Source organism: Mus caroli, chromosome 10 (genome assembly GCF_900094665.2).
Source record: "Mus caroli chromosome 10, CAROLI_EIJ_v1.1, whole genome shotgun sequence".
NCBI classification, from domain to species: domain Eukaryota; kingdom Metazoa; phylum Chordata; class Mammalia; order Rodentia; family Muridae; genus Mus; species Mus caroli.
The window spans coordinates 121601478-121609589 of NC_034579.1; the positions used below are offsets into that span (position 1 = coordinate 121601478).

At 41.2% G+C, this 8112-nt stretch overlaps 1 protein-coding gene and 1 pseudogene across 1 annotated transcript in view; both read right to left on the minus strand.

Moving 5' to 3' along the window:
* The window catches only part of LOC110302913 (olfactory receptor 6C2-like), a 66461-nt gene that overhangs the window by 23345 nt on the left and 35004 nt on the right, over window positions 1–8112 (minus strand). The gene's annotated exons all lie outside the window — the stretch shown is intronic.
* Window positions 4315–5443, minus strand: LOC110303394 (annotated as a pseudogene).

The window sequence follows — 8112 nt, forward strand, 5'->3', positions numbered from 1 at the left end:
TTCTTGAAGATCAGCCTTAGCCTGTGGTGATCAGATAGGATGCATGGGATAATTTCAATATTTTTGTATCTGTGGAGGCCTGTTTTGTGACCAATTATATGGTGAATTTTGGAGGAGGTACCATGTGGTGCTGAGAAGAAGGTATGTCCTTTTGTTTTAGGATAAAATGTTCTGTAGCTATCAATTCAATTCATTTGTTTCATAACCCTGGTTAGTGACCATGTGTCCCTCTTTAGTTTCTGATTCCAGGATCTGTCCATTGGTGAGAGTGGGGTGTTGACGTCTCCCACTATTTTTGTGTGAGGTGCAATGTGTGCTTTGAGCTTCACTAAAGTTTCTTTAATGAGTGTGGCTGCCCTTTATTTGTAGCATAGATATTCAGAATTGAGAGTTCATTTGGTAGATTTTACCTTTGATGAGTATGAAGTGCCCCTCCTTGTCTTTTTTGATAACTTTGGGTTGGAAGTCAATTTTATTCGATATAAAATGGCTATTCCTAGGCAAATGGATGGACCTAGAGGGCATCATCCGGAGTGAGGTAACCCAATCACAAAAGAACTCATATGATATGTACTCACTGATAAGTGGTTATTAGCCCAGAAACTTAGAATACCCAAGATATAAGATACAAATTGAGAAACACATGAAACTCAAGAAGAACAAAGACCAAAGTGTGAATACTTTGCCCCTTCTTAGAATTGGGAACAAATCACCAATCAAAGGAGTTACAGAGATAAAGTTTGGACCTGAGACAAAAGGATGGACCATCTAGAGACTGCCATCCCGAAGATGCATCCCATAATCAGCCTCCAAACGCTGACACCATTGCATACACTAGCAAGATTTTTGCTGAAAGGACCATGATATAGCTGTCTCTTGTTAGACTATGCCGGGGACTAGCAAACACAGAAGTGGATGCTCACAGTCAGCTATTGGATGGATCCCAAGGCCCCCAATGGAGGAGCTAGAGAAAGTACCCAAGGAGCTGGGGGGATCTGCAACCCTATATGTGGAACAACAATATGAACTAATCAGTACCCCCGGAGCTCGTGTCTCTAGCTGCATATGTATCAGAAGATAGCCTAGTCGGCCATCAGTGGAAAGAGAGGCCCATTGTTCGTGCAAACTTTATATGCCTCATTATAGGGGAACACCAGGGCCAAGAAGTTGGAGTGGGTGGGTGGAGGAGTGGGTGGGGGAGGGTATGGGGGACTTTTGGGATAGCATTGGAAATGTAAATGAAATAAATACCTAATAAAAAGTATATTTTAAAAAATGGCTACTCCTGCTTGTTTCTTCAGACCATTTGCTTGGAATATTGTTTTCCTGCCTTTCCCTCTGAGGTAGTGTCTGTCTTTTTCCCTGAGGTGGGTTTCCTGTAAGCAGCAAAATGTTGGGTCCTGTTTGTGTAGCCAGTCTATTAGTCTATGTGTTTTTATTGGGGAATTGATTCCATTGATGTTAAGAGAAATTAAAGAAAAATAATTTTGCTTCCTGTTATTTTTGTTGTTAAAGTTGGGATTCTGTTCTTGCGGCTGTCTTCTTTTAGGTTTGTTGAAGGATTACTTTCTTGCTTTTTCTAGGGTGTAGTTTCTGTCCTTGTATTGGTGTTTTCCCTTTATTATCCTTTGAAGGGCTGGATTTGTGAAAAGGTATTGTGTGAATTTTGTTTTATCATGGAATACTTTGGTTTCTCCATCTATGGTAATTGAGAGTTTTGTTGGGTATGTACCCCATTGTTAAATAGTGTTATTTGTTTCCAACTTTTTTGAGTTCTTTGTATATATTGGATCTTAGCCCTCTCTCAGATATAGCATTGGTAAAGATATTTTCCCAATCTGTTGGTTGCCTTTTTGTCCTATTGACAGTGTCCTTTGCTTTACAGAAGCTTTGCAATTTTATGAAGTCTCATTTGTCAATTCGTAATCTTACAGCACAAGTCACTGGTGTTCTGTTCAGGAAAATTTCCCCTGTGCCCATGTGTTTGAGGCTCTTCTCCACCTTCTCCTCTCTAAGTTTCAGTGTCCCTGGTTTTATATGGAGGTCCTTGTTTCACTTGGACTTGAGCTTAGTACAAGGATATAAGAATATGTTGATTTGCATTCTTCTACATGCTGACTGCCAGTTGAACCAGCACCATTTGTTAAAAATGCTGTCTTTTTTTCCATGGGATAGTTTAGTTCCTTTGTCAAAGATCAAGTGACCATAGGTGTGTGGGTTCCTTTCTGGTTCTTCAATTCTATTCCATTGATCTTCCTGCCTGTCTCTGTACCAATATCATTCAGGTTTGGTTTTTTGTTTTTTTGTTTTTTCCACAATTGCTTTGTAATACAGCTTGAGGTTAGGGATGATAATTCTGCCAGAAGTTCTTTAATTGTTGAGAATAGTTTTCACATCCTGGGTTTTTTGTTATTACAGATGAACTTGCAAATTACTCTTTCTAACTCTATGAAAAATTGATTTGAAATTTTGATGGGGATTGCACTGAATCTGTAGATTGCTTTCATCAAGATGGCCACTTTTACTATATCAATCCTGCCAATCCATGAACATGGGAGATTTTTCCATCTTCTGATATCTTCTGTGATTTCCTTTTTCAGAGACTTGAAGTTCTTGTCATATAGATCTTTCACTTGCTTGGTTAGAGTCACACCAAGATATGTAATATTATTTGTGGCTATTGTGAAGGGTGTCATTTGCCTAATTTCTTTCTCAGCCAATTTATCCTTTGAGTAGAGAAAGGCCATTGATTTTTGTGAGTTAATTTTACATCCAGCCACTTTGCTGAAGTTGTTTATCAGCTTTAGGAGTTCTCTGGTGGAATTTTTGGGGTCACTTAAGTATATGGTCATTGCATCTACAAATAGTGATATTTTGACTTCTTCCTTTCCAATCTGTATCCCTTTGACCTCCTTTTGTTGTCTAATTGCCCTAAATAGAACTTCAAGTATTATGTTGAATAAATAGGTTGAGAGTGGGACTAGTCTTGACTAGTCCCTGATTTCAGTGGGGTTGCTTAAAGTTTCTCTCCATTCAGTTTGATGTTGGCTACTGGTTTGCTGTATATTGCTTTTACTATGTTTAGGTATAGGCCTTGAATTCCTGATCTTTCCAAGACCCCATGAAGGGATGCTGAATTTTGTCAAATACTTTTCAGCATCTAATGAAATGATCATGTGGATTTTTTCTTTGAGTTTGTTTATGTAGTGTTTTATGCTCATGGACTTCTGTATATTGAACCATCCCTGCATCCCTGGGATGAAGCCTACTTTATCATGGTGAATGATCATTTTGAAGTATTCTTGGATTCGATTGTCACAAATTTTATTGAATATTTTTTGTTCAATCGTTATAAGGGAGATTGGTCTGAAGTTCTTTCTTCATTTGGTCTTTAATTATAAGCATAATTGTGGCTTCATCGAATGAATTGGGTAGGGTACCTTCTGTTTCTATTTTGTGGAATATTGAAGAGTATTGGTATTAGATCTTCTTTAAAGGTCTGATAGAATTCTCCACTATATTGACCATATACCAATATCATTCAGGTTTGGTTTTTTGGTTTTTTGTTTTTTCCACAATTGCTTTGTAATACAGCTTGAGGTTAGGGATGATAATTCTGCCAGAAGTTCTTTAATTGTTGAGAATAGTTTTCACTATNCTGGNTTTTTTTGTTATTCCAAATTGCTCTTTCTAACTCTATGAAAAATTGATTTGAAATTTTGATGGGGATTGCACTGAATCTGTAGATTGCTTTCATCAAGATGGCCACTTTTTATTAATTTTATTAATTTGGATACTGTCACTGTGCCCTCTGGTTAGTCTGACTAAGGGTTTATCTATCTTGTTAATTTTCTTGAAGAACCAGCTCCTGGTTTGGTTGATTATTTGTATAGTTCTTTTTGTTTCTACTTGTTTGATTTCAGCCCTGAGTTTGATTATTTCCTGCTGTCTACTCCTCTTTGGTGTATTTCCTTCTTTTTGTTGTAGAGCTTTCAGGTGTGCTGTCAAGCTGCTAGTGTATGCTCTCTCCAGTTTCTTTTTGCAGGCACCCAGAGCTATGAGTTTTCCTCTTACCACTGCTTTCATTATGTCCCATAGCACTTGGGAGTGGAGCCTCTTCTGGGTGCTGTGGGACTGGAGGCCGAGTTCCCTCCCAAGGTAGACCTGTGTAGACCAGAAGGAACCTGAGCCACTGGTTGGGCCGTGTTCCTGGGTCCCTGGATCCTGTTGGATCTCAGTTACTCCGAATGGTGTTGGAACAGATGTTGTGCTCTACTCACCCCTGATCCTAAGATCTTGGGCTTGCTAGAGCACCTAGGAGTGGAGCCCCCTCCTGGGTCTGTCCACCAGCCATATCTTAAACAGAGACCGAGTCTGTTTGTTTTCATGGATGTTCACTACTTCTCCGTGGATGTACATGCAACCGGCAGAAGTGGCAGCCACACAGTGAAAGTAAACGGGCTCTGGCATGGTGGCAGGGAGCTTCACCCTCTGAAAAGTCTGCAGACTCAGCTTCCATGTCTTCCAGGATCACTTCTCAGTTATAGCCCCCACATATTAAGACGTTATCTTTTATTTGAGCACAACTGTGGCATTGTCGGGCTGCAGGAAAACCTATTTTTTTCCTGAGGTTTTGTTGCAATCTCCTCTCATGCATTTGTTTCAAGGTTGTATGCGTGGATCTTGTTTAAGGAATAGGCTGTCCAGGAAGTACCTCCTCCCAAGATGTAAATCCTCTTCCCATCATGAGCAATTTCATGTCTGTACCTCTCCTCCGGCAGGTCACAGGACAGGTTGTTTGGTTTGAGTTGTATCCACACCTGTTGAGATATAACTTGTGCAGGTCTGTGCTATAGATGTAGCCGATTGTTCCCCCCAAAACATAAAGGGACCCATTGATGCGGGCCATGCCTGTCCATATATATTACTGGGGATTTCCCTCCAACATCTCTGTAAATCCCATCTCTTATACTTCACTTTGCAGACATGAACGTCATTGCCATTGCTCTAACCAAACGGGATGTCTGTACCTCCGAACACTAATATATTGTTTCAATGCAGCACAAGTGACATAGATGCCAATTCTGGGGCATGTAGCCATCTGTGCCCATCTGGTGCCACATGCCTATTGCAAAAAGATGCCTCTAAAGCTCCCTGAAGAGAGAATATTCTTCGTTATCTGACCTTCCTGATTCATCATGGTCTGGGTTATACCCTCTAAACATATAGAGATTGGTATTATCTGCCACACAACAGTGTCTACTGCGGGTGGGGGGAGTTTGTGGCCTGACAGGTGCGGCTTTCCAGAGAGTTGCACGAATCCGTTGAGCTGTCCGGTGCCCTGACCCCCACCAGCTGCACTTGTCCTGCTAACCCCGATGGCCTTGCCAGCTGCACCTCCTCCTAGCCAGAAGCTTGTATCCCAATCCTGTGCAGCCGACATGGCCCTAACGATTGCAGATTGCCGCAACCTGGTCCTAGCAAGCCCCTGACCTGGCAGTGGGAGCTGACCCTCCTTCCCAGGCTCCTCAAGAGACCCGAGAGACCACAATGATTTATTTTTAGTACTTTGTTTAATTGTAAATCTTTGCATTAACCATCACCCAGTACAAAAAGAAGCTTCTATAATCAAGGCTAAGAGCAGCACTATATTGGTATAAAATTACACATTTAGAAGGCAGCTTGGCCATATGTCCATTTAGCAAAACATCAGTAGTAAATCCCTCCTAGGAGCTGGGACACCTTAACCTTAAGCTTTTGATGATTAAGTATATATCCCCTCCCATAGCATCTCAGATACAATTAGAAAATAGTTGATTACCTCATAATAGTCATACCAGCGTTGCAGCTGTGGGAACATATTGCCTGTCTCACAGTATTGCTGCATTCTGGGTTTATAGTTTAGAAAGGCTATTGAGTTTTTTTTTCCCCCAGAAGTCTGAATAGGACTATGAACACTAACCAAAAGGGAGGATTGGCTTGATTCCAGCTTGATTTCTCTGTGTGCTGTTTGTAAAGTGTGTGGTATCAATAGCAATAGCAACAGACTTTACTGTTTTGGGAGCCTCTGGAGAACTCTGTTGAATTAATTAAATAATTATTAAATCCCATCTCGGAGTTTGCTACCTGCCTCAATGGTCTAGGCTCCTGAATGAAAGACACACACACACACACACACACACACACACACACACACACACACAGAGCCTTTATATTTTACTATACCTTAAGCAGCACAATAGTTGGGCATCTGCCTAGCTTCCATCCTGCTAGAATCTACATCCTGCTGATAATTCTGAGTTACCACTTTCTAAGTTCTGTGTTCCATCTTGGCTGCTCTTAACTCCAAATAGTCCAGACCATGCTTTCTTGGCCCAGATGCCAGGGCACTCTTCTTGTTTCTCTAACCCATGTTTCCCTCTCTCCACACTCTCCTAGCATGTTGGATCTCCTTTCTCTCCTCTGGTCCAAGCCCAGGAAATTCCAAAATCCTACCTCTGTCTGTCCTCCCCAGCTTTTGGCTGCTGGCATCTGTATTTAGTCACCAGAACCAACTAGGGGCAGGTTTCCAGAAGCTATGTATAGATCCTCCTGTGCAAACAGGTTTTTTTGGGAACATAATTAGCATTCATAATACAAGCAGCTATAGGACTCCATAGACAATAATACGCAGGGAAGTATGTAGCTGGCACTGGAATACTCTACCTCCCAATCTATAGTCTCTGGGAGGAACAAGATACCTCCATTTGAAATAAAAATTAGGTTTTTTTTTCTAGCTTATGCAGAAGTATGCAGTTTTTAACCTATCCTGAGCTTTGGTTGACTCTCTCCCAAATCCTAGTTTCTGGTATATATCTCTTTTCATCTCCATCTAAACTTTTCCACCCCACTGCATTATCCATACATAATTTTTTCTTTTCTCATAAAAACTTGGTTTATTTGAAGTATTTCTCACTAGTTAGACCACAGAACACTTACAGGGAATCATTTACCACCCAGAGAGAGGAAACTCCTCTCAGGTAAGGTTTCACTTTCATAAAAAGCCAAACACTTGATTTCAGTAAGGAAAATAATGTACACATAAGCAGCAACAATGTCCAGTCATGGAGGTCTGTTGCAGTATCTATTCTGGAGTTTTTCAACAGATTCCTCCTTCAATTCTGATTTTCCTAAGTGATTGAATAATACATTTGTGAGCTTTCTCTCAGGTCCTGACATAAACATCCCCGCCATGTCAAACCTTCTCAACTGAGAAAGTCTAAGACTTCAAAGATGAGAGTTGGCTTTTCCTTCTCAATGTAAAAGTCAGATAAAATGTTAATGATTTGATTGAATACATCTGGATCTAGGTTTTTCTGAAACAACTTCAGATATAAAGGTGGCTTGATTTTCTTTACATACTGATACAGCATCCCTGGGGAATTTCTCAACTGTTTAAAATCAGCTGGAAGGAGTTGACAGAAACTGGAGACAATGCCGGGTGTGGTGGTGCCCGCCTTTAATCCCAGCACTTGGGAGGCAGAGGCAGGTGGATTTCTGAGTTAGTGTCCAGCCTGGTCTACAGAGTGAGTTCCAGGACAGCCAAGGCTATACAGAGAAGCCCTGTCTCGGAAAACCAAAAGACAAACAAACAAACAAACAACAACAACAACAAAAACAACTATTATAAGAATGTGTTTTTGTTTTTAATCCCAGATGTGGGGACATGGGACTGCTTTGAGGCAGCTGGCCATGATTTGCCTCCTACCCTAGCAGGGGTATGACTTTGACAACTGTAGACAGTTTCTGCAATTATGTGACGCTCAGAATCCTGGGGACTTTTCAGAGAGCTGGTTGGGATGTTGGTTGCTGTTGGCCTCGGTTTGTTAAGCAGTATTTCACAAAGCAGAAATATGAAGAAGAAATAGAAATCCTGACCATGAAGATCCAACTCACCCCAGGGAGCTCAATGGCCCCAGTCAGCAGGAAGTAGACTAATGATATTGTTGCCCCTTTGCAACCCATGACTTTATTCAGGGATCTCTTTCCTTTCCTCTCCTTTTCCCTCTCCTATCTAGTGTTGGGGAGGGGGCGGATTGAAAGGGACAAAGGAAAGGGATGGGGAAGGGTGGA